We start from the raw sequence: 27550 nt of genomic DNA on the forward strand, positions 1-27550 counted from the left end.
CAGTCATTGTTCAGAAATTAGAATTTTGGCAGGCGTCCCACTGTAGAACTGTAATATGACAAGCTGCAGGCCGACCTAAATTCCTCCTCCTACGCAATTATTAAAGCTTTGGGAGCCCTCTCTCTTGTTACATCACCCTAGTATTTCAACAGGCACAAAGAGCCAGTCCCTAAGTATAGTCAACCTGCAAGCGTATCAACAGGTGGAATATTCTGGACAGATTTCAGAGCCTTCAATTTCTCATTTAAGTGTATTTTTATCCAGATTTTCAGCCAACATTGATTCACAAAGCAGCTCAAACAGGAATAAATACAAAATAAAATTAAATACCCATGTTCATTGGAGAGGTGGGGATCCAGCTGGAATGGATCCAGGCATGATCAAAGGGGGCTTGCTTTTTTTTGCCCTTTTATGGTCCCATTAATGGAAGCTGGAAGGAGGGAGGCTCTTAACACCATTTACACTGCAAACATATTTATATTTATTCAGCAGCAAGTCCCACTTTATTCAGTGGGGCTACACCCACCTGGACACAGATTTAGTAGACATAATATTTCACATGAGAAGAGTTATTCCAACATAAGCTTTTATAGTCTAGACTGTAGAGCTTACTTCCTCAGATGCAATGCAGTGAGTCCTCACTAGAAAGGTATTTCTGTTTGTTTACTTCATTTATAGCCTGCCTTTCTCCTCAGTGGGGAGGCAAAGCAGTTTACATCTTTCTCCTCTCCTCCATCTTATCCTCACAACAACCCTGTGAGGTAGCTAGGCAGAGTGTGTGTGACTGGCCCAAGCTTCCATGGCAGAGTGGGATTCTCCCAGATCCTAGTCCGACACTAACCAACTACGGTGGCTTTCACCATGCTTTATGAGTATGAGCAATATAACAGCAGGGTTGAGGGCCTGTGAAATGCTGGAAGTACAGGGTGAAATGTAATTATGAGCAATTCACATCAAGAAAGTACGGACACTGCCAACAATAGCAGTAATTGTCTAGATTTAATAAACTAGGTTTTACAGCATGATGTAGTAAAGAGTTTCAGACTAGGATCTGGGAAACCCAGGTTTTGATCTCCATTCTGGCAAGGAAGCTTGCTGTGTAACCTTGAACCAGTCACACACACTCATTCTAACCCACTTCACAGGGTTGTTATGAGGATAAAACGAAGATGAGGATATAAGCAGCTTTTGGGTCTCCATTGGGGAGAAAGGTGGGGTTTCAATGCAGTAAGTAAATAAATAAATTTCTAGGAATTAATGTTATTCCTTTTTTGGCAATAATTTTGAAGATAGCTTCAGGTTTTATTTTTTAATACCTGGCAGTTCCATGCTCATTTAAAAGTTAGGGCTTATTGATTTATTTATTTTGTTTTCTTTTAAGATTTATATCCTGCACTGCCTTCCAAGGGGCGACTTAAGGTATCTGTATAATTGTATATGCAGTCTAAAAGACAGACATGTGCATGCATGTGTATACACAGAGATAAAGCTTTTGTTCTGCATTAATAGATACACACTTCTAGCTTCTGTTGATATTCTTCCTCCCTCATATTACTGACTGAAATATGTGAAAGGCAAGAGGGCTGTCACACCCAACATTCCAGTCAAGTGCAATTTAGTTTTCTCTGGGGTTGAATGTTAGATTCTATTATGAGGTAATCTTCACTGCCCTCCTATTGATGCCTAAGTACAAAACCTTTTCTAGCAATGTGTGTGCTTCGGGTTACATTATGTACTTGATTTCACATTTTAGAATTACCTGGAACTACTGTAAATTTGGATATACATCTCTTTCATTCCGTAAAAGGATTAAAAATCTCTCGTTTGCAGACTTTTAAAGTGATTAGCACACATCCTGAGCTATGTATGTGTCAAGGTTCAGTTTTTGGGGCAGTTTATACATTTGGGGGGTACACGTTGGTTCCCCCATTTTGAGGGAGAGGTATATAAATGTCCTGTTTTCTGCTTTTGCTAGACATTGTGTTGCTTTAGAGCAAGGGTCCTCAACATGGTGCCCGTGGGCACAATTGTACCTGTGCCAACACCTTTCCTAGTGCCTGCCAAGTGTTTTTTAGAAAGTGGGTGTGGCCAAGTAGGGCTTTTGCCAAGCATGGCTTCTGATAGGCCACTGACTGAAAGTAAGCTGTAGCAGTCATTTTGTGGCTGGCTCCATCTCCTGCAGCAACCATTTTGTGACAGCCATTTTGTTGCTGCGCCCACCGCATTTGTGTCAGAATTGCAAATATGCCCACAGGCTCAAAATGGTTGGGGAACCCTGCCTTAGAGTCTATGTGTTCACTCAATTTTAGGAGTATTGGTTATTGGAAAATATCCTAACAATGTCAGTATTTTTCTCAGTCACTCATGCCTGAGAATCTTTATATTATAGACGTACTACATTCTGCAAGCTTAGATGTATGGTTCTTTCAGTAACTAGGAGTGCTCCTTTCCCCCAAAATTCAAGTATGAAAAGGTCATGAAATTTCCTCGGCTCTACATTCTGTGTCACATGCAGCTGGGCTGCAATATAATGCGGGAATGCTGCCTTCTGTTGTGAAGGAAATTTCAGACTCCCTGGTTTTGGCAGTTGGGAGAGAAACGTCTGTTTTGTCGAGTAAACAGTAGGTCTTGGGCTATGGGTGTATGAAAAATTAGTTTTCTAGATTGCCTGAAAATTCCTGAATTTCAGGGTATGTATTGAATCCCCGCATTTTGATGGAGAAAAGCACAAATGTCCCATTTTGGTTTACTTCTAATAAGTGGCATGTAAGCATGTGGATGGTGAGTGTCAGTCCCAGTTTACCATCCCTTTTCCCAGTTAGCTTTGTCCCATATTCTGACCCGTTTGTTGTATCATCCTCTTTTAGGCCTTCACTCCCTTTATTTCTCTCCTATCTGCTGCCTCACCTACCACTTTCTCATAGTCCTTTGTATTCCCACTTCCTTTTCTGCATGCTTCTGTCTTGTTTTGTAGAACTTCCAGATAGGAAATGCCAGTATTGAATGTTACTTTGCATTAAAATTCCCTGGAAACTAAATAGTTAAGGAGAAGGGTCTTATGTTCCTCTCTTTGCGTGTTGTGCTGATTTCCTATTTGCAGGGGAGATAGGGGAGCGTTCCAACATGTTCTAAGTTCCGCCAACTGCAGCCTGCTGTGGTGTAGGTTTTTACCATTTCATTCCCCTGCACCTGTGAACCAGGCTTCACGACACCCACATAAGGAACAGTAATATCGCAACTTTCCTGTATCTTTCCTGCTGCTGTCGCTAGATGTCACCCCCCCCCCCCGTCAATCCCAACTTGTTGACTTCCGTCTCTGAGCGACATCTCAGCTACCTTTGGTATATCCAGATAGGGCCGCTAGATGGCGGTGTCACAGCGGGTTACAAGCACCCTCCCCCCCACGGCAAAGTTACCTGCGGAGTGAATAGGGTCAAGAATTTGCCGTAACTTTGCAAACCTTTAACCGAGGGTGGAGCAAGGACCAAACTGGACGCATCTACGGGGGTAGCTTGAGCGGCATAGGCCCCCTTCCCCCCACCAGCCCTGATCTTCCCTCTGGTCTAAGCCATCGGTCGCACGGCTTATTCGTCTTCTGAGTGTGGGATGTGTGTAGCGGGGCGCTCTCAGACAGAAAAGAGAAGGTAGGACACTGCTTTTTAAGCAAAAAAACCCCCTTTTTTGTTATAAATGAGAGGGGAGATCTGTTCTTAAAGAGGCGCCGAGAAAGAGGGTGTGTGAGACTCGGCATACTAATCGCAGCCTCTTGCATTTGCCCGCGTATTGTAAACAAGCAGAAAACGGGAGGTTTAATATAGCAGTTTCCTACAAGGAGCTTCTTCCTCGGGGTGGGGGCGTTGTTTTGTGAGCCTGCGGCGCTGCTTCTTTCTCAACCCCCCCATCTCAGGTTTCCAAGGCTATAATCCAAACCAGGACTTCGCCTAGGGTGGTCATCTCCCGAGGATCAAAAACAAGGACAAAAGAAGACGAAATTTGTGGGTGCCGATTTAGATGCGTTGATGCAAATTTACACATAACTACTATAAATATTAGGATTACAGTTCACCATAGCGCCTATTTTGCCCGGTCTCTAAGTGCTAACTGTTCATGGGGAACTTTTCAAGGCCCCCACTCTCCCTTCTCATGGCTCATCATCTTTAATGAGTCTAATGGCAGATTTTCCTCCCATTACAGGTGGCTCCCAGACTGCTTAGGAATCTAGCTTACAAGGCCTTATTTTTACGGGGGGGGGGGGGAGCTGTTATCTGAAAAAGACATCTGCCCACTCTTCCCCTTGCTGTTTGAAATGCCAAGGCTCAGTCCTAGTTCATCTGAGGTAGCAATGAAGATAAGAGAGATCCTGATCATGGAAAGAATGCACCTCCCCCTCACCAAGGAGAAACAACAGGTAGTTGGGGTGTGAGGTGTGCCTGTGCAACATGTGGTTTCCTGGCAGACATGTGAGTTCCTTCCAGGTCTGAGCCAAATGTATGATGTAGGGTTGGCAGCCTCCAGCTGGTAGCTGGAGATCTGGAATTACAATTGATCTCCAGGCAACAGAAACCAGTTCTCCTGGAGAAAATGGCTGCTCTGAAAGGTGAACTCTATGTCATTATACCCCACTGAGGCCCCTCCTCTCCCCAAACCCTGTTCTCTCCAGGCTCCACCCACCCAGCCACCCACCCACCCCCAAAATCTCCAGGAATTTCCCAACTTGGACCTGGCAACCCTTCATCCATTAACTGATACAGTCATAGCCCTGTGTAGGCCATTAGAAATGGACAGGATTTGTACAAGGACAAACTGCTGAAAACAGTGCATGGGGCAGCCTCTCATTCCCCCCACCCCGCCACAGACACATTGTAGTCTCTGTTAGGATTGGGGCCCCATGGTGATTCTCAAAGTTTTAAAAAATGGTTTTAAAATGGCACAGTGTTCCCATGGTGGAGCCAGGGATGCTGTATTGTGTAGTTTGGCTTCCAGTGAACTTCCAGGATAGAGTGGGGATTTGAACCTGAGTCTCTCTGATCCTAGTCTGACATTCTAACCAATACATGATGCTGCAGATGAAAACAAGATCCATTAGCCAAGTAGGATTAATCTGAATAATGTACATAGATCTGTGAAGAGTGACAATTCCTTTTTGGAGTGATACTTCCAGGAAGAATTTTTGTAGGGAGCTCAACACCCCTAGTTCCTTCTCAGCAAGCCTGATGGTCTCAGGTCTGCATGTGGATATGCAATTCCTCAGCTTCTTGCTGAATTTTTGCTTTGAAACTCTTCTACCAAAGTACTACAACTTTAAAGTCAATCGCTGACATTCCAGAAAAATTGAAATGCTCCTCCATTGATTTTTAAGTGTCTCTATTTTAAATGAGTGACTCTTGTCTGTGTAGTCTCTTGCACAGAGATTGTTGAATTTGTAAAGGGCAGAAGGCATTGCTGGCTTGTGATGCATCACATTAGGAGATATGCAGCTAAATGATGCTGTGCTAATGTTGACGGGTCCTTTGATAGTGCCACCTGAGTAGATATGGTGGAACTGAGGTTGGGACCAGGGTTCGTGTATCCTTTGTGTAGTGCATTGTTACTGCTGAACATCTGCTTTGGACTTGGATGAGTCTGTCTGTAAGCAAGGACTCCCTTATTCCTTCCCTAAGCCTCTGAGGAAGAAGAATTTTCTTCTAAGAAAGGGTGTATGTAGATCCCTGATAATTTGTTCTAGATGTTTCGCTGTGACAGGAAGGTGACAACCAGTGGTTTTTTTAGTCCCTCCCTGCTGGACCTGTCCTGTAGATGATAACTCTGGTGTAAAGTGTTCCTTGTTGGTGAACAGTCTTTGGGTATTTTAACGCACTTAAACTTATCTCTTGTTTTTATGTGAAATATATTTTTCATGCATATTGTATACATTTCAGATATGGCTAAACTGCTGGAGTGCATAAACCAGTTCTTGTAAGCAATAAGTAAAAGATGAAGATAATGTAATGTGTTTGACCAAATTTTAGGGTTCCCAGGTCCCTATACTCACCTAGAAGGAGGGAGGGAACCGGAATTTACCTGGAGTAGTTTCCTCATGCGAGGTGCGATGATATAACTTCCAGAAAGTGATGCCGTCATGTCTGCTACTGGCATGCTCCCGTGCTTTGCATGGGGCCAATTCTGGTCCATTTGGCACACTTTCCTGGGTTGCCTGTTGGTGGCAGGCGGTCACCGTGTGTGTGTGGGGGGGTTGTTTGCCACCTCCTGCCAGTCGCCAGCGACTGGCGAGCAGCGAAGCAACCCCCCAGGATATGGCTCATTACTGGCAAGCAACTGGGAAGCCTACCAAAGCTCCCTACAAACACAGGATGTTGGCTTTGTGTAGTTTACTTGCAAGGATTGTATCCAGTGATTTGTCAGCAGGAGTGCTGATGGCTTCAGCCCCATCCTGCATTTCACATAGGGTTACCAACCTTGAGGTAGGGCCTTGAATTTTCCTGGAATTATAGCTGATCTCCAGACTGCAGAGACCAGTTTCCCTGAAGCAAATGGCAGCTTCAGAGAGTGGACTCCATGGCATCACGTCCATGCTGAGCTCCCCCCCCCAACTCTATCCTCCCCACACTCTTTCCTCAAATTCCAGGAATTTCCTAAGCCAGAGTTGGCAGCCCTAAATCCCATTCCCCAGCAATCCCTTCTGCTACTTGGAAAATTGATCTTTGGGCCACAGGACCAGCATGGAGTAATAGCCATGTGTTTTGGTGAACTAAAGAGGGAGTGAAATTGCTCTTCCTTCTTCTGTCACTGGAGTTGCATTGATGGAAGAGGGAAGAAGGACTGATTTCACCTCCTTTTCCCTTCTCAATGCAGCCCACTGAGAGCCAAGCTACAAGAGACGCCTGAAACAGGTTGGACACTTGTCAGCTTCCCTCAAGTTTTGATGGGAAATGTAGGCGTTCTGGTCTTGCAGCTTGGCTCTCCATTTAATTGAAGTTTACAGAGCGGCAGTCTATGGGAGGGAGTGCAGGCATTGGACTCTTACCGGGCGCCCCCCCTTCCCCTCCACTGAGTGTGTTTGTGGGGGTTTCTGTAAACTTCAATTAAATGGAGAGCCAAGCTGTAAGATCAGGACGCCTACATTTCCCATCAAAACTTGAGGGAAGCTGACAAGTGTCCAACCTGTGTCAGGCGTCACTTGTAGCTTGGCTCTGACTCACACGCTTATTGCCCCATGCAGGTCACATGACCCTGGGAATCAACTTTCCGCAGGATCGGAGACTGCTGGGTGAAAGGGAAAGCAGGAAAGAGCCACAGTCCTTGCCTGAACACAACCACAAGAGATTACAAACCTTCACATTCCAGTAAGGTCTTCTTGAGACATCTGGTGTTCTGATTCACTTTATTTTGTACAGATGATGATTGGTTCCTGAGAAGTGTAATTGCTTTCGCACTCTTGCTAATAGCTTGTCAAATATAATGAACTGTCACTGATGTCCCTGTAAGGTTATTATCTTCATATAGCAATCCTTGTTTTGAAATGTCAATCACTCCATTTAAAAATAGCAATTCAATAATGCAAAGATGGGCAAGCGATTCCAGAATGGGTTGCCTCAAAGCAACTATATTCAGATTAAACTAAATTCAGATTTACTCCAAAGAAATAAACTTCAGTACATTATTTGTCATTGCCACAATTTAATCAATTGAACAAATTCATAATAAAGAAAAATGCATTATATTTAATTACATCATCAAGTGGAAATTCCTTCCTCCCCCCAAATATTATGAACATCTATCAAAGATGTCTGTCAAAAGTTAGTTCTGGGAGTTTTGGAATATAACACAGAATACCTGAAGTAATTGGGCAATATCAGCGAGTGACATTACAGGTAAGAGAGAAACAATGGTCACAGATTGCTATGAAAAAAGAAAATGGACATTTGAATGGGAAGCAGAAGGCTTTGCAAACAGAAACCTGTTTAGCAGCTAATGCTGTTCAGAGTGACAGCTTTTCAATACCACTTTTACAAAACTTGACACCTCAAGTGTATTAAAATACTAACAAACACTATCTGTTTTTATAAGCGTATAAATAATGAAACTCATTGTCTTGCTAAAAGTTACACATGATTACAAAGTGTAGTAATTAATATTGCCTGAAGCAGTATGTATGAGAGAACATTAAAGGTTGAGATTGGCTGAGTGCTGATTACTGAGTCATTTGATGTTGTATAGCTGGTAACCAGTTACTGCCCAGAGATTCCAAGGCCATTTCCACACACGTTGAATAATGCACTTTCAATGCACTTTCGCAATCCTTTTGAAGTGGATTTTTTGTTCCACACATGGAAAATCAGTTTCAAATGTTCACTAAAGAGTACTGAAAGTGGATTATCCAACTTGTGTGGAAACAGCCCAAATGTGTCTCTCCTCTGCTTTAAGCAGTCTTCTTATCAAAGAATTGTCAACTCAAGTCCTTCAAATGTCATATTTGTATTTTTTAAAATATCTTTACTGTTCCTAAGATTTGAATCCAATAGCACCTTAAAAATCCACAAGATTTCCAGGGTATAAGCTTTCAAGAATCCAGGATCGCTTCATCAGATACCAGAGCGAGAGCCTTGAAAGCTCATACCTTGGGAAACTTGTGGGTCTTTAAGGTGCCACAGGACTCCAATCTTGCTCTTCTACTGCAGACCAACATGGCTACCCACCTGAAACTGGCAATAGAGTATAATCATCTTGAAGACTGTAGCTGCGATTTGTTTCTGGCAATTTAAATTCTGTATCGAACATGAATGCAGTGCAATCAACATCTAGATACAAATATAGAAGAAACATCACTTGAATAATAATAAGAAAGACTAAAGACTATTACAGTGATGGAGCTTTTGGCTCCAGACCGTCTGTGAGACTGAGACGGAGAGTCTCTCTAAACGAGACGCATTACACGAGGATGCCCAAGTGAAGGGAGATGCAACGTTAGCCGGGAATCGTAGTGTAAAAAGACAGGTTGGAAGGTGCTGTCATTTTCACCTCTCTAGAGACAGCATGGCAAAGATCACTCCTCAGAGGATTTCTTTATTTTCGCTTTGCCTCCCCAAAGGGGAGGGGAAATTGACAGAGCCTTCAGCGAGGCGAAGAGGAAATAAACCCTCTGAGGAGCAATCTTTGCTGTGACAGCTCTAGAGAGGTGAAAATGACAGAGCCTTTCGATCTGTCTTTTTACCCTACAGTTCCCAGCTAACACTGCATCTCCCTTCACTTGAATATCCTCATGCAATGTGTTTCGTGTATAGAGATTCAGAGCTGAACGTGATTGCACTTAACATGTGTTTCCCCTGTTACTTTCCTTTCACTTGTACACTTCAGCCACACAGCAGTTGATCCCGTGTAGGGACTGGCATCGGTTTCCTCCTTGTTCCTCTGAGATGAGGGATGGTATCCCATGATGCACCTTCTCTTTGCGCATGCTCAAATCTTCCTCGGCAGTACAGAGCAAATTTGGTAAAATGTGCCCATTGTTTCCAATGGGAAATGCAATTCGGGGCTTGGAGGCTTGTGGGGGCATTTTTGGACCAAGTTTTACCAAATTTGCCGGGGACCTACTTCTAACTATCCTCTAACAACCCCCTAAGTTTCATGAAGATTGAACTTCAGGGAGCCATTTTATGCCCCCCCCAAAGAAAGTGCCCCCAGCTACCTCTAATCTCCATTATTCCCTATGGGGAAAACTATGGGGGCTATCCAGGGGGACGGGGGTGGCATTTAGCAAAATAAATCTTCAAAATTTTCAGAGACATACTCCTGACTGTCCTCTAAAGGCTCCCACATTTTCAGAGCGATTGGACCCCAGAGGGCCACTATAATGACTCCCAAAGAACATGCCCCCATACCCCTACAATCTCCATTATTCCCTGTGGGGAAAACTAGGGGAACTGTCTAGGGCAGCACTGTAGGGTCCTGAGGTGGCATTTTGCAAGCAATATTCACCAAATTTGCAGGGATCCTACTCATAACTGACCTCTAAAGATCCCCAAATTTCAGGGAGATTGGACCATGGGAGACATTTTATGGCCCTGTAAAGAAGGTGCCCCCCAGCCACCCTATTTGTTTTTATTTTCATGGCAGAAACACAGAGATCATTGCCCACCCCCCCCCACCCCTGGGGTCCAGTCTCCCTGAAACTTGGGAGGTCTTTAGAGGACATTAGGACTTGCACAAACTTGTGTAAGTCGTCTCGTGTACTTTAGCTGTCAGAGTTAGAAGAAAATGATGGGGTGTGTCTGTCTGTCATGTGGTCCTTCATCAGCCCTGCTCCAAAGGTGGAGGTTGGAGTTGGCCATCATTGTTTGTGAGTTTTTCCCTTTTCACAAGTTATAGGTACAAACTTTTGCCAGGTGTGATTGCCTGATCCTTATGATAGGTTCCAGGTACAGAGTGGGCATTCTACTTGTTTACCAGCCACCTAATTTAATTTAAATTTAATTTAATTTTTACCTGCCCCCTCTACAAGGGAGCTCAGGGCTGGTTACAACATTATAATAACAATAAAACAATTTAAAATACAATATATAAAAGTAAAAACAGTCACATTATTGAATTCTCCTCTGGGTGACCTGTCTGAGCTGGCAGAGGAAGTGTCAGGTTTGGTGCTGGAGACACCTAGACTGGTTGTTCTGGGGACTTTAACATTCATGCTGAGGGCACCTTGTTTGGGCTGGCTTAGGATTTTTTATCCTCTTTAGCCCTCGTGTTTATTGTTTTGGGGTACTCTTGTGTTGGGATGGTCTTAGTTGTTGCTAGGTAAACTTTTAATAAGGTTTTTAACATAAGTGAGGTGTTGATCTTGTTAAAAACACATTAATTTTCAGCTTAGAGACCAATTGAGTTTTCCCCTAAAGAGACTTGTGTAGGGATTAAGAAGGGTTCGGGTGTTGTTGTCAAATAGATAAATAGGCCCATAGTAAAAAAAAATAACTAGGCTTCTCACCTTGTTCTTGGTCTCTTGGCTTCAGTAAAGCCAGGTCAGGTGGTTTAGAAAAGTAGTGTTTGTAGCCATAGGCTGACATGTGCAGGTCTCTGAGTTTCAAGAAGGGGGTTTCTTGAGTCTTAAGAGGAATTAAGCTTCTTGCTAGAGTGAATAATAACATAATCTAAATAAGACCTTTTAATTAGAGAATGTATTTCCATCTCCAGGTTAGAGCCACAACAATTAGCTAGTGAATCCTGTTGTGTTGTTCTTGTGTACAGTTCACTTTCTTCTTCACAGGGGTGGGTGGGAGGGAACAGGAGCCTGGTGATGAGGGGCAGCTGCTGCAGCTCTGTCTGGAGGCTCTTCTGGGCCATTGAGTGACAGTGTAGTCTGTACTGCAGATTGTACAGGAAGGAGAACTTGGGTCACCCAAAACTACCCGCCCTCACTTTGTGAGGCTTTCCTTGGTAGAAGGATATTATACCAAATTACTGGTTTTGTGTGTGTGTGTGTGTTCCTTCTTGCCGTTGCCAGGTCACTGACTCTGCTTGTGCCAGGTTTGTGCTTCTGCTGCTGTGCAGTTGAGGTGTTGGTACTTGGTTTTGTTCTTTGATGTTATCATATTGGCTGTGGATTCTGCCTGGTTTCTATAAGTGACACAGTTCTGTTGGGCTAGCAGTAGTGTCCCTTTCTTCATTTTGGGTCTGCTGGGATTCTTTGGTTTGGTGTAGGTTCTGTTGAGCTTTGTTGGTTTAATGTGCATTGTGGCTGCACGTGTGTTTAGTTAAGTTTTCTTTGCCCTGGAAAGACTTGGAATTTTGTCCCTATAGAAAATGGGCCCACAAAATTGGATCCTTTGGTCCAATCTGCTTGAAACTTTGAGAGTCTGTAGTGGACAAGAAGTATTAAGTTCTTTTTTATTTTGGTGGAGTTTGCACAAAAAACGCCCCTCCAGTAGGTTCTGCCATGGGAATAGCCGAGCTGAATGTATTTGGATTGCCAAATAAAACCAAGATCCAAATAATAAATCTCTATTTTTGGACCCAAATATCAAGAATTCCAAATATATATGGTATTCTGGATACCTGGATCCGAATGATACCCTTTTTTCTGTGCACATGGTTGCTCCCCCCCCCCCCCCGTCCTTGAGGCATAATGCAGTGCCTTGGTTTATGATGGAGCTAGGTGATCCAAACCTCTTCATCTGGGAGATATATGGAAATCATACTTCTCTGCTACCATTGCATAAGCCAATTCATGGCCAGCTCAGTTGTTTAAACTCTTTTCACCCTTATTGACTACTAAGTCTGAGTCTTTAAATTCTCAGGATCTGGTGGTTAGCTGTGACACTTGTTTGGAGTTTTTTTGCCGATAAAAATTATTCAAATATGTTCTGATTTTAATGCTGGTTGTAATATAGCTGAGATGGTAGAAATGTCCAGTGTACCATCTAGTACTTTTATGGATCATATTAATCCTGTTATTATAAAGGATATGAACAGGATCTTAGAATGTGTGAGGGTCACCAGAGTTTCTGATGTCCACCATAAATCAAGACAATCTGGCAGAGGAATTTCAAAGTGAGATTAGAGAGACTGCTGAATTGCAACTGATAACGAAGCTCAAGACAAGGCATCCACCTGGACTGAATCAAGACATAGGCTTCCTGTCTCATTACCAATGATGATTTCTCCATACCCACTACTCCTCTGCGTACTCACCCTATTCAGTCATGCCTGCCATTGCCATTCACCACCTGTTATCATGTGGCTTCTGTAATGACTCCATTCTCCAAGATAGAAGGACAGATGGACTCACATTCTAGCTGTATCTGAAGAAATGAGTTGTGACTCACAAAAGCTCATACCCTATGACAAATTTTGTTAGTCTTATAGGTGCTACTGGACTCTTGCTCTTTCCTACATCATAAATCAATCACTGGCTTGGGGCACCTTTCCTTTTCATTAAAAGAGGCAGTTACCCATCTGCTACCTTTAAAAAAATTCACTAGAGAAGAATATTATGGCCAATGATTGTCCAGATTCTACATTGCTGTTTCTGGGCAAGGCAGTTAAGACAATGGCTGCAGAATAACTTCAGGTCTTTTCGGTGATTCATCTGCTCTGTGTCTGTTTCAGTCTGGTTTCAGGCCAGGAGAGATAGAGAGTGGTGGCTTTAGTGGATGATCTCTGTTTGAATGTAGACAAAGGCTATACCTCTTGGTTGCTCTTACAAGATTTATTAGCAGTCTTTGATATTGTAGTTGTGCCATCTTTGAGTTGTATTGTCGAAGGCTTTCACGGCCGGAGAACGATGGTTGTTGGGGGTTTTCCGGGCTGTATTGCCGTGGTCTTGGCATTGTAGTTCCTGACGTTTCGCCAGCAGCTGTGGCTGGCATCTTCAGAGGTGTAGCACCAAAAGACAGAGATCTCTCAGTGTCACTGAGAGACACTGAGAGATCTCTGTCTTTTGGTGCTACACCTCTGAAGATGCCAGCCACAGCTGCTGGCGAAACGTCAGGAACTACAATGCCAAGACCACGGCAATACAGCCCGGAAAACCCCCAACAACCATCTTTGAGTTGTTTGGAGATAGAAAGAGTATGTGCTTTGGATTGGTTTAAATCATACCTTATGGACTGGACTCTGAGCCAAAAAGGTTACATTTTTTAAAAGTTATTTCACTCCTTTTGTCTGTTCCACATGGACAGAATACTGCATGTGAAACAGCCCAAAGGGGGAAATAATAGCTCAGCACTGTTTTGAGTTGGGATAAGTGCAGAGAGGAAGGCAAGAGCCCCTCCCCCACAGCTCCTAGCTCAATTGGCCTGTCCTTTATTTTAAAACAGACAGTTCCTGCAGCTGCTGTGAGCTGTGGGGAGAGTTAAGACCAAGGAATCCGGACTGGGCTGGAGCGGGCGGGTGTGGGGGAGGTAACTGTGAATTTCCTGCATTGTGCAGGGGATTGGACTAGATGAGCCTAGAGGTCCCTTCCAACCCTATGATTCTATAATCCTTTAAAAAAATGTAACATTTAATTTGACCCTCGGGGGGTTGTGATGAAGACCACTTACCATCAGTGTGGGACTTGTCCACAAGGTTCAATCTTACCTCCTAAAACTTGTAGAAGAAATCATTAATTGTTTTGGAATAGGCTGTCAACAATATGCTAATTGACATCCACCTCTATATTTCTTTATCCAGGTTGTCCAATGATGCTATAGAGGGCCTGAACCATTGGCTGTTTGCTGTGGTTAAATGGCTAGAGTAAGTGTTTTGAAACTGAATCTTGACAAGACAGAGGTTGATGCTGGTTGAGAAAACTGAGATCTTGAAGGACACTGCGCTTCCAATGAGGTTTAAATGCCCCTTACTGACATTTACGAGCCTAAGTGTTGCTCATATTGTTGCATTTTCTACTTCAATTTTTTTATTATGTGTAGGAGATACCGTTTCTTAAATTTTTTTGTTTGCATTGTCTTCTAATTTTGCATTGTTTATTGGCTATCATGCTGGAGAAGCAAGTTAATGCAGTTGCAAAAATGCCTGGGAGAGGGATTCCTGCCTTGACTCAGCCGTGTAGGTATATGCCATGGCAATAGTCTGGACTATTATAATGCACTCTGCATGCTTTTGCTTTCTAACAGTGCAGTCTTAAGAATACTTTCCTGGGAGTAAGACCCATTGAATAGACCTGAGAAGGATTCTGAGTAGATGTGCTTAGGATTGCTTTCGGAGTCTAGTTGCAGAGGAGTTAGCCATGTTCAGGGCTGGCCCCACCATTGAGGCAGTGAGGTGGGTGCTGAGGTGCCGAGGGGGGCGCCGGAGGGGGTGCCAGGGGCAGAGGCACGCTCCATGAAGCTGGCGTGCCTGGCCCGCAGCTGCTGCAGCCGGCCAGTCCCGCGCCGCTGTCACTGCCGCTGCCACCAACACACACCCCTGGCCGGGCGCAGCAGCTGTGGGCCAGGCACAGCAGGTGTCTGGGGCAGCGTGCGTAACCTCCCCAGCCACCCGCTGTGCCCGACTGGGAGCACAGGCAGCCTCCGCGTGCCATCTCAGCCACCCACCGGCCAATGGGGCCGGCTTGCTGTGTGATGATGTCGTCATGCAGTGATGTCATCACACAGTCTGGGGGTCGCGCGCCCGTAGGGGCAGCCGCGGGCACCAGAAACCATGGCGCTGCCCCTAGCCATGTTAGTCTGTAGTAGCAAAATGGCAAAGAGTCTAGTTGGAAATTCCAGTTGGTACAAAATACTGCATCTTGATTACTATTGTGAACTAGGCAGAGAATGCATATTATTCATATTCTGCAAGTTGCACTATTGGTTGCTGGGTTCCGTTCAAGGTACTGGTTATTGCTTGCAAAGCCCTTCATGGCCTTGGACCCACATATCTGCTGGACTGCCTCTCTTGGTGTGTTTCTCCCTGACAGCTTTGCTCCTCTGAGAGATTTGCAAATGAGTAGAATAAACAGCTTCCTGTACCTGTGCATTCTTGGAATGACTTGCCTGAGGAGGTCAGAAAGGCCTCCACACCTCTATCATTTCACAGAATGTGTAAAACAGAAATGCCCAGGAGGGCATTCTTATAAATGGAATAAGGCTGCAATATAACTGAATCGTTGGGAGCACACTATTATAAGGGAGTAGAATTGTAGCTTATTGCACTGTTCATTGTATATATTGCCTTGCTCTTACTGCATTTTCTACTTCAATTTTTTGTATTGAATAGGGGATATCATTTCTTAGATGTTTTTTTGTTTGCATTGTCTTCTAATTTTGCATTGTTTATTGGATATCATGCTGTCTGATTGCATTTATGTATCTATACGTGTAATGTTGTTATAACCTTCCTTGAATCTCAGCAAGAATGCCAGACTATACATAAAGTAAATAAATACTGGAAAATACTTACACTCTTCACTGTTTAAACAACTCAACACACTCCTTTGTGGTAGAGTGTTTTCTGTAGCAGTCCCTGCTTTGTGCATTGTGCTTTCTGAACCTATCAGTATCTCTGACTGCTGTGAAGTATTGTCATTATCTGTTGTTGTTTTTTTAAACCAACACTGCAATCTTCCTTGAGTCCCTGGAGGGAGAAAAGTGGGCTAGGAATGTCATAAATGGATAGCTACAGTTTTATAAGGTGGGCCAGGCTGCACATACCAAGAGTAGAGTTGTTTGGGTTGAATTACGCTTGGTTCCAAATAGTCCACAGTGGACTCATAGCTAGTTTTGGGAAGCCAGGCATGTGCCATAATATTTGCACATAGGAGGTGGTTCTGCCACATTTTGCTTTTCTATGGTCAGTAAAATCAAGGGCAAATACTTTAGCCCAAGTCTACCTGTGCAACTTCCAAGTAAATATGCATAGGATTTACAGTCTTAGTTGCTTAATGAAAAAATGTTTATGTAGTCATAAAAGTATGGATTACAAATATAACAATATAGCCAGAATTTAAATACACGCTCATAAAAACATGTGGTTCCTGGCATAAAGAAATCATTCAGCATGAAGCTCTGGTATTTAAACTATTTAAATTTTCTATTATGCAAGGTGTGGGGTGTGTGGTTCAGTGGTGTATAGCAAATGCTTTGCATGCAGAAAGTCCAAGATCAGTCCCTGGCATCTTCTCTTAAAGGGTCTTAGGTACTGGGTGTTGAGAAAGATCTTTCTCCTCCTGAGACTTTGGAAAACTTTTGCCACTCAGAGTAGGCAATACTGAGCAAGATGGTTCAGCAGTCTTGGCTATGGAAAAGGCAGTTTCATATGGTCATATAACTTTTATATGTAAGACGGAAAAAAGCCATGTATAACAGTGGTAACAGGTATCAAAGAGAGGATGCCTAGAAGAAGTTCAACCACAAATAGTGCTGTTTGGAATGCCATTAGTTACCATTTAAGAGGACAGAAGGTAGTTTCTGGTATAAAGGAAAAGAATGTAGAAAAGCGTGGTTAGGAAAGAGAAATGAAGAATTAACAGTATTTGAAATTAACATTCTTTAGTAAATTCCTAATGGATGTTACAATACTAACATCTTACAATGAGACATTTTATGCCCACATCCCCACCAGAATCTCCCTGCTGCCACTGGAAACAAATGAAGCCTTTCCTATGTTATATATTATCCCATAATGTGTAATGGCACCTCTCTAGAGATTACTGATGATGATGTGAAATTTTTCACTTCAGTGGGAGCAGAAAATGTGGTAAACTGTACATTTCCTGCAGTGGCATGGAGCCTTCAAGATTTTTGGTGGCAATCACACCACTACAAGTGCATGTGTTATGCTCATATGCTTGGAGTTAAAAGGTTTTTCTGCCTTTCATTAAAGATCAATCACTTTGCACAAAAAGGAGCCCCATGGCACAGGATGGTAAGCTGCAGTACTGCAACCCAAGCTCTGCTCACGACCTGAGTTCGATCCTGACAGAAGTTGGGTTCAGGTAGCTGGCTCAAGGTTCTGAGGTCGGTAAAATGAGTACCCAGTTTCCTGGGGGTAAAGTGTAGATGACTGGGGAAGGCAATGGCAGACCACCCCGTAAAAAGTCTGCCAAGAAAACATCATGATGCGATGTCCCCCCATGGGTCACTAATGAATTGGTGCTTGCACAGGGGACTACCTTTTACACTTTGCACAACGGGTTCCCCACCAATTGCCAGTATAATTTTGGAAGCCCATTTGTGAAATATTTCCATCTAGAGCCAAAACTTCGGCATATAATTAAATTCTAGTTTGATCTGGATTTGTATGTTGTTGTTTTTTGAAGTGCGGATTGGTGCTATCTCACTATTTTAGTGTTGGTTGGAACAATTCACAAGTCTGGGATTATTGTTGATTATCAGCACCGAGATTACTTTGAAATGTCAGGTTGCTCATAATTACAAGTATTTATATAGGTACAATCCAGTCAGAGTTAGAAGGTTTAAATCCCATTGTTTTAAGCACATACTTAACACTATAATAATTTCATATCAGTTAGGCTTCTAATTGCTTTCTTTCAGTTGGTTCACACCCAAAATGTATGGCATATTGTGTCCTGGTAATCCTTACAATAGCCCTGTGAATTAGGCCATTCTTATTGTTTCCTTGATGCGATCAGGAGCTGAGGCCAAGAAAACTGTTGTGTGCCTAAAGGTGAGCCGGGGATTTCCTTGCTCTTAATTGTAGCCCTTATGTTGCATAACTTTTCTGCACCATATAGTTAACAGTCTGAAGCAAGTTTACTTGAGATTAAGTCACATCACAATACAAGGTTGTTTATACTCAGCTGTAATTTTGATATTGTTTGTATGATGACAAAATGTGACATTGGGTAGGCAGCAGGAACAGTTTTTATGGTAGAAGAGGTCAGCAGTACATAGTAGCCACATGTTAATTGTTTGTAGACTTTTAAACACTCAAACCTAATCAGAACTTCAAGTTGTAACCTGCAATGTGTAAGCTTTCTAAAACTGTCAGTGTAGAAGTAATTCAGTTTGTATTGTGTAAGATGAACTATTGTGTGTTGGCAGTCATAATGCAAGTCTGATACATGTGTACAGAAAAAAGACACAGAACTGAAGATTTAAAAATGACGTTTAACAATAATTAAAAACTGTCCAGCTTGGCACAATCAGTTCCTTTTGTGCCTTGACTTGTTCTCACTTTAAAGTAGAAATTATAGATATTTCCTCTCTAAAAATTGCAGTTAATAAGGAGTTCATATAAAACCCAGATCCATCAGGAATAATCCATTTTAAATCTAAGTACTTCTGTTTATTTGGGTTCTTAATCCAGGTTATAAAATGTGGTTATTAAAATGTAATATATAAGCTACCATAAATGTTTTAACATTTTGATAGGCCAGTGAAGTCTTAGATTTGTATTATATTTGCTCGTGTTCTAAAATGACAATATTATTTCCTAGTTTCTGTAACTCAGAACTAGGGATCTCAGGTCCCCTGGGGAGGGCAGGGGATCCCCACCCTCTGCCCCAGCCACCGCTCAACTAGCTGGCAGAGAGGAAAGGCAGGGGAACAAGCTTGCTCCCAGGGCAGCGTGTTGATGTCACTCCTGGTAGTGATGTCATTGCGCAGGCTCTGGGAGCACTCCTGCACTTCGCAGCAGGCTGATCTGAGCCCCAAACAGGCCGAATCAGCCCACTGTAAAGCACAGGAGCGCTCCCAGGCCCTGTGTTACGATGTCACTCCTGGAAGTGACATCATTGGCAGTACAAAAAGCGCACGTGTGCAAAAAGGAAAAAAAGTGACTGCTGGATTCCCCCCCTCCCACCAGGAGGGTAAGGGGACCTGGCAGCCCTACTCAGAACTCAGAATAATGTTTACTGCATGTGGCCAAAGGCCATCACAAATGGGCAAATAAAACACACAAATAAAACATGAGCATTTAACTATAAAACTATAATGATAAAAAATACATAAAAGTACATTAAAACACATTAGCGCCTTCGTTATACACAGGTGAAAGAGTCTCAGCTGTTAAGCAGAGCTTGAGCCCAGATAGTTCTATTACGTGATGGTCTCATTAGCATTTACCAAGGTTGGCTGGTTGAAAATAAGCCTGATTAGACGTCAGCTTTTGTCATTTGTTGAAAATTGTGAGGAATTTCCAGTTGTCTTCAACAGACTAGTTTCTGTTAATTTCGAGTAAAAGTTGACTTTTAGCAAGACATAAAAAATGTTCAGGATTATGAAGAGGCTAGCACTAAAAATAAAAAAACATAGCATCAACAGACTTTTGAATCTTTCTTATAACCGTTTACTGTTATCTATGGAATAAATTAGTATGGGACAATTTAACAGTTCCTATTGGCTTGCCGAAAGGTCAACAGTTTTCTGTAAATGTTAGCATTTATTATATTTTCTTTGTTTCTTTTAGCATATCAGTAAGCTATTTCCCCATTCCATCAAGAGCAAAACCATATTGGGATCAGAATTCAGAAATATGGACTCATGCATAGACAACAGCCTGCTTCCATATACAGATTCCATAGCTGAATGCCTGTATCTAGCAATTCATCAGCATATGGAGTTCCTGTTCTGGGAGTAGGCATGCAGATGTCGTAAAGAGATTCATATTTTGATTTTGAATTTATCAGAAACGGTGTTGATGTATGGTATTGCAAAATAGTATGTTTTGTATCAACATATAAATATAATCCTGTATGAACTATACTAGAAGTGTTTGGTTAATACACAGCCATTCAACTGGAAGGAGCAACCATTTATATTAATACTTTTCAACTTACTCTTGTGGACTGAACCAACACTTATATTCTTTTGAAGAATTGGATTTGAGAGACTGAGGTAAGGAATAGCGATATAAAAAAGGGCAGAAAATAATCTACATTTCTAGAAAGTGTGCTGTAAGAGTTGAGTGGGCTCTGCAGTAAGAGGAAGGAGCCAAATGTCTCTGATTGCTCTGCAGACTGTGCTGCACATGGAGGCTCCTTACTTCTCTGCTGGCCAGCAGTACTGGGATGCCTTGAAGCCACCTTACCAACCATATGGACGGCAGAGTGCAGCTCTTCCAGCTCTTCCACCCAGCTGATTGCCCATGTTGGGAGGAGCTCCTTCCAGGCACTGCCTGCTGAGGAATGGTTGCACCCACTTTCCTTGCACACATGGGTGGGAGCCAGGGAAAGCCCTGATGGTTCTGGTACCAATAAACGTTACCTGTGGAAGCCAGTAGATTTTCTTCTTAAAATGCCTGTTTACCTTGTAACAAAAGAAATGTCTGCATTGTCAAAGGATATCATAAAAGTATTTGACAGTTGTTGTTGTTAAATGTTTATTTCACATTTAAGATTTAACGAAGTGTTTAAATAAACTGAAAAATCCTGCTTTCAGTATCTCAAGCATTTAAGCATTACTTGGGTGGTGAGAAAGTCCTGGTCTCAGAAGCAAAATTGCTACTCCCAGAGAAAAGCAAAGTCTTTGTTCCCCTGAATTGGGTTTTTCATTGAGCCATTGCACTTCCTGAAATAAAACCTGTTGCATAGATATTGGATACTATATTTTTCAAATTAATTGCAGAATACAATGTGACCTTAGATTTTGCTTTATGTCTGTGAGATGTTAAAAACAAAGCTCTTTTTGTGTTAAAGTTGTGGTGCTGGTAATGCACATAATGGTCTTTTTCAGTGGAGAATATTAAATGAAGTGGTGCTGCTATGACTTAAAGAGCTGTTTTAGCTGACAGGGTAATAACAACAACAACAACAACAACATTTGATTTATATACCGCCCTTCAGGACAACTTAATGCCCACTCAGAGCGGTTTACAAAGTATGTTACTATTATCCCCACAACAAAACACCTTGTGAGGTGGGTGGGGCTGAGATGAAATACCCGCTATTAAAATTGCTATATAAGGCAGTCTTTTGTGCATGGGGCCAATTTCAGCCCCAAATGGGCCCAATTCAGGCTGAATCCAGCCCGATTCGGTCTGCTGTGGAACACAAGAGCACTCCAGGGACCATTGTGCTGCCCTGGCAGCGCTCCCATGCTTTACAGCGGACCGATTCGCGCCAAACTGGGCTGCTGTGGAGTGCAGGAGCATTCCAAGGCTGTTGCGCTGCCTGGCAGCACTCCTCAGTGGCCTGATTTTGCCTGCTGTGGCATGTGAGAGCACTCCTGGGGGTAGCATGTGGCCTGCGTGATGACATCACTTCCTAGAAGAGACTTCCTGGAAGTCTCCCCCTCCCCCCAGGAGGTTAAGGGGACCTGGCAATCCTAGCCCAAGGTCACCAAGCAAGCTTGCATGGCAGAGTGGAGATTTGATTGTGGGTCTCCCAGACCCTAGTCCAACATTCTAATCACAAGAAGGTGGTCTACAAGGAAGAGGAGGGAGGGATCCAGTGAGCATGACAATTAGGTTTGATTATGATATCTGAATTAAACTTAAGAGGTGTCTACAAGTTGTTACTGCCTGTTGCTTGTCTTTTCCCTTTGCTCTGTAGTAGCAGGTCTGTAATATTTCATTGATTTTGTTTGATGAATAGATGTAGCCAAAAAGAAGTGAGGTTGCTTTCTTTCCATACCCTCTCCTCCCCTTTCATCTTACAACATTGCTTATATGTTACAAAATATGGAAAGCAACACTTTTCTTTGGTATGTTTTCTCTGTGTATTGAAACCAAACATACATTCGATACACTGTACTTTATTTTTTAAAAATACACGTGGATCTTAATTCATTGCCTGCTTTATATACTCGCTAGGAGGCTCAGATGAACTATTTTTCTTGTCCTTTTTCCTGTCCAACGTTAAGTGTGAAAGAAACACTTGAGAGTAATATTTACATTTTTTTTGTTTTGTTTTGGACAGCTTGGGACATCATCTATTGACAGGAATTCAAAAGATTTTTAAAATGCTGTATAGTATTTGAGCAAAGTGAAACGACTATACACAATAAAAGCTTCCCAGATTCTTTTTGAAGGGCACAACAGGAACAAAGTGTTAATAGGACTAGGCAAGGCTTGAATGGACATAAATTTTCAAAACCTTTTCTATCAGCAAGACAGATCACTCAGGCATTTGAGCTGTTTCAGGAAATAACTGCAAAACCTTCATCCTGCAGTCTTTTAATGTGCCCTTCCTGATCCTGCAAGCACTTTTCCTGTGAATTAACTCTAGGATTTTCATCAAGAAATGATCTTTAGGAGGTGAATTATATATAACTGAAGACCAGGATTGCCATTTGCCGGCTGGAGGGTGGGAGATTTCCCACTTCCCAGCTCCCATTGCTGCCAAAGTGCCAATGGGAGGAAAAAATTGCTGTTAGCCAACGGTGTCACATTACTTCCAGGGAGGACCTGGAAGTGACTTCACGTCACTCTAGGAGTCACAGGAAACTATAATTTTCCTCCAGTGACATGACATCACTTCCAGGTTTTCCCAGAAGTGACCAAAGTTTTATTAAGTTGTCCTGAAGGGTGGTATATAAATCAAATGTCATTATGTCATAATGTCCAGTGATGACTGATCAAGGGATCCCCTTCCATGCCCCTCCGAGCTCCCACTTGTGCTGACTCCTCATACTGTTTGTCATGTGTTACAATTAAACTGCCATGAGTATGCTAACAAGGATTTATACCAGTGTTTTGCACACAATGCTTGTATAAGCCTGAGAATCTGCTAGTGGCTTAATATGTCTCTGTCTGTCTAATTACAGTTTTTGTCATTGGGATGATTTGTCTCTACTGAACAGATATTATGGGATATTTATTTGCTAAGAAGGAGACCTGTGTTATAAATGTCCTTCCCAGATTTTGCTGCTATGTCATCAAGAAAATATACATACTTTTTCAGAACTCTAACACACACATGTGTGTGTGGGTTACTGTGAAGAGAGGGGTAAGATGAATGGAAAGGATGAAATTCCCTCCATGCTTTGGAATAAAGAACATTATCTGTGAAAGAGCTTGTAGAATCTGATCTTTTTACTGACATGAGAGCCAAGCTACAAGTGATGCCTGACACAGGTTGGACACTTGTCAGTTTCCCTCAAGTTTTGATGGGAAATGAAGGCATCCTGGTCTTGCAGCTGTAATGGAGAGCCAAGCTGTAAAACCAGGACACCTGCATTTCCCATCAAAACTTGAGGTAAGCTGACAAGTGTCCAACCTGTGTAAAGCGTCACTTGCCCTCTTATGACCTGTTAGTAGATGCAATAGTATTCTTGTGGCCCATCCTGACCTTCAGTCAGCCTGAAGGTAGTCTTTGGGAAACAATAGGAAGAAGTTTGGAGGTGTAAACTGTTCATGCATACTCATTATGTTGTTGAATTCGTGATTAATGCTGGTATGGTTCAGTTTAAATGTACAAGAAATGGTATTGTGTTTTATGTGTCCATCAGCGTACATAGTGCTTTACAAAAGGGCATAAAGGGACTGAATCTAGCCCTGAGGAGCATACATTCTAAATTTCAGAACTGGGAGGGAGGGGAAAGAAAAGGGAGATGCAAGGGATACATGTGATGAATTACTTATATTACATAATTAATAAACAACTAAATGAATGTGGATATTTAAGGAAAGCCTTCTTGTAAATTCTGCATGGATTGTTCTTTAAAATTTAAAGTTTTTCACGTATGTAAAGTTTTTGCAGTGTAATACTTTTTGTTATCACTTGGCAGTATACTAGACATGTTGTGAATAATAATATTCTATCAAAATGGTTAGTTGGGATTTTTAAACATACTCTGAGAATATGGAAGACTCTTGGAAGAAACTTTACAAGTTGCAAAGAGAATATCCAGGTTCGAAACTGGATGGTAATTGGCTGGATCAGCCGGATCCAATGATGGTTTTTTTAAAATAAGGGCTGCACCACTGCCTCCTTCAATGAGGCTGGGAAAACTCTGGAGCTCAAAGACGGATTAATGATGTCAGCTAAAGGGGCCCGAATTCTGGCACTGCTGGCTTTCACCAGCCATGATGGCATGGGTCCAGTAGGCATGTGGTAGGCTTCACAGAACACAGGATCCTATCCACCTCATCCTGGGAAAGTAGCCTGAAGTGGTCCAATATCAGCCCTGAAGGCGGCCAAGGGGCCTCTAGTTCACATACGGTCTCAAGTGTTGTTGGCAGATTCCGGTGGAGCAACAAGATCTTATCCACAAAAAAGCTTCCAAATGCCTTACAGCTTAATACCAAATTAATATGAGGGTCCAAGGCCAAGAAGGGCTTTGTATGTGCTAGTCAATTCTTTGAATTGAACCCAACCAAACTGGCAAAACACATCAGTTCCTTCCTCCAGTTCCAGATTCTTCTGAGTATAATTTGCTGAGACACCTGAGTCAAAGAATTTATGGTGAGCTTTAATCTCCTATCCATAATGGTTTAAAGTGGATTTGCAAATCATGTTTAGGCAGAATTCAGTTTATTGGTAACCATGTGTATGTAAGGTGCTATCAAGTTGCAGTTGACTCATGGGGACTTCCTTGGTGGTCTCTTATCTGAGCACTAATTAGGGCTGACCCTTCTTAGTTTCTGAGATCTGACAGAATCAGGCTAGCCTGGGCCATCCAGGTCAGGACTTGGCAATGCCATTGTGCCAGGGTTGATTCAGCCCCAAACAGCATTTTTGCGACGTTTACGGCTTGTTGGCCCTGCCATCTTGTGATCACTTCTGGTGTGCCTGCCAATAGTGGGCAACCCCGGGGTGGCTTTCCTCCTCCTGATGATTGCCAGCAATCAGCAGGTAGAGAGGCTGATCACCAGTAGTTTGCCTACCACCAGCGGGCATAGGCAACCCTCCTTGGTAACCATAGCTTGCCTGATTTCAACATGATCTTCCAAACAAAAGTTTGGAGGGTGGTCTGAAATAGGACAGTATGGGGGTTATGGAAATGTTTTAGTGAGTATCAAGAGGGCTGGAAATTCACAGAAAGGTTAGTGGTTGGTCTGCAGATCAGCACTCTGCTGGTTCAAATTCTAATACTGCCATAGGCTCAGTAGGTGGCCTTGGGTAAGCCACTCCTTTCAGCCTCAGCTCTCCAGCTGTATTGTGGGGATAATAACAACACTGACTTTGTTCACTGCTCTGCATAGGGCATTAATCTGTCTAGAAGAGCAGTATATAAGCACAATTATTGTTGTTGTTATTATTTTGGAAGCATTCAAGATTAAAATTTGCAAACAAGCTATGTATTTTAAAAGTATTTTTGTGCAACCTTTTTTTTAAATGTCTCTCAGTAAACAAAGATTGCTCCTGAGGAATAATCACATATGGTCTGAAAAGCTGAAGTGGGGACCATCCTGCTGGACCCTAATTCTTTATAGCCTGATTGGCCTTGGGGACTCCTCTGTTGACATGCAAATTGTTCTGCCCTATTATTGCAGTAGGCACAGTTTTGTTGAGCCCAGCTGTCCCTGTGTTGTGTGTCATTTGTTGTTTAGGCTCGGAGACTGGAAGATGTTTGGCAAACACATGGCTGAGAGGATTTGCTGCTTCCCCAAGTGTGGCATCCTGTTTCTTGTGAGTACAATGTTGCAAATACTTAGGTAGTTGTGAGTTATACAAATAAAGAGCATAGAGTTCTGGCCAGAAGTATCTGGTAAGACAGTGTTTGCCTTCAGATACTGGAAATATGTTACCATTTAAGCCTCAGGAAGAACCATTAAACGCCTTAGGTAGTAATTGAAGGTTCTTTCCTCTTCAAACAATGAGCCGTATTATCTTCTGCAGTGGGAAAGTCTGTGTGGCTTTACAATGGGATAACTAACAAAAGATCCTGTGCTTGTGTCTGTTCATTCTTTGTTTTCAATAAAACCATTCAATTATTATGGTTTAAGAAAAAGCTTTGTGTTGTTGTTAAGCAATTCTACTAGGTGACAGCAAATTTGTTTTTTAGTACCTACTCATCTACTCTTTTCTTAAAAAATCAGTATCTCTAGAGTATTACTGCTTCTAAAATTTGTTTTTGAAAAAAACTGAATAGAAAAGATATTTAAAGACTAAATAACAACAACAAATCACTTGCAACATTATGATCCTGTTTGAATGTACTGAGAATCTGTGAAAATTTTAACACTCCACCCCCTTGTTTTTGAGGAACCTAGTTAAAGTTTATGCATACCTACTTTCTTATTGATTGGACAAAGAGGACCAGTATTGTCCTTAATATTTATTGGGTGGCAAGAGAATGAGCCATCTAACAGTCAATAGTAGTAAAAGACGTAGTGAGCCCCCCCCCCCCCTGTATGTTTGTCTATTTTCTGGCTAATGAAATTTCCCTTTGCAAAGAACAGAAGAGATAAAAAGCTAACAACCCTAATGAACAACATTTGTCAGATTTTCTGAACAGATTTATTATCAGCAAAAAAGTATGAAATGCTTATTTGCTGCTTTACTAACTTTAAAAAAATACATATTTTAGACTAATATTTTGATTTAGCAAAATACAGTAGCCTAACTGATATAATTAATAATGATGAGAATGAGAGTAGAGATGCATTTTTCTCTAGACTTTGTTTCAAGTTGGAAAGTGAACAAAGCAGAAGGCTGCAGAAAGGATATAACAGATGATAAAAGCAGCACAAGAGAGAGACAGTACATTGACAGTATTCAGAAATGCAAGTGGTCACTGAACAAATAGGGATTTTTGTACAACTGCCTGAAGCAAAAGCATCAGACATTAAAAATCAGGAGGATGTGCAGTGAAGCTGGTTTGTAAAAGGGGTTTGTGGAGATGCTATTTGAGACTTGTTCATGTGTTATACTTCGTGGGTACGTGTCACTTGCTTTGTTTTTTAAAATATTGAAGAGAGAATTTACATTTCACCATTTAAACTCTGGTACAAGCTGGCATCAACTGTGAATGGTGCGCATGCGTGTATGGTGAGTTTCCTTGCAATAGCCATGAAGCTGTGCTCGTTGTAGAGACATGAAGGGTGCTGGTCTCTGTTCTTCCCCACAGATCTGCAGTTATTCTCCAGAGACAGGGGTATTCACAATGGCATGTTCTTCGTTTTAGATTAATCAGTGTGGGGTGGGGTAAATCACTAGCCCAATGATCTTGATGATATATACTTTAAATCAGGTTGTAGAGTTTGTGACCCAGCCTGCTGAAGGTACAGCTTAGTT

At 42.3% G+C, this 27550-nt stretch overlaps 1 protein-coding gene across 2 annotated transcripts in view; it reads left to right on the top strand.

Annotated features, from left to right (window-relative positions):
• The first annotated feature begins 3445 nt into the window (after positions 1–3445).
• Positions 3446–27550, top strand: part of ANKRD6 (ankyrin repeat domain 6) — a 130479-nt gene continuing 106374 nt past the window's right edge. For both annotated transcript variants that reach the window (XM_054995699.1, XM_054995700.1), the window contains exon 1: positions 3446–3644. The gene's annotated coding sequence lies outside the window, so the exon portion shown is untranslated. The remainder of the gene's footprint in view (positions 3645–27550) is intronic.

Source organism: Eublepharis macularius, chromosome 1, assembly GCF_028583425.1.
Source record: "Eublepharis macularius isolate TG4126 chromosome 1, MPM_Emac_v1.0, whole genome shotgun sequence".
NCBI classification, from domain to species: Eukaryota; Metazoa; Chordata; class Lepidosauria; order Squamata; family Eublepharidae; genus Eublepharis; species Eublepharis macularius.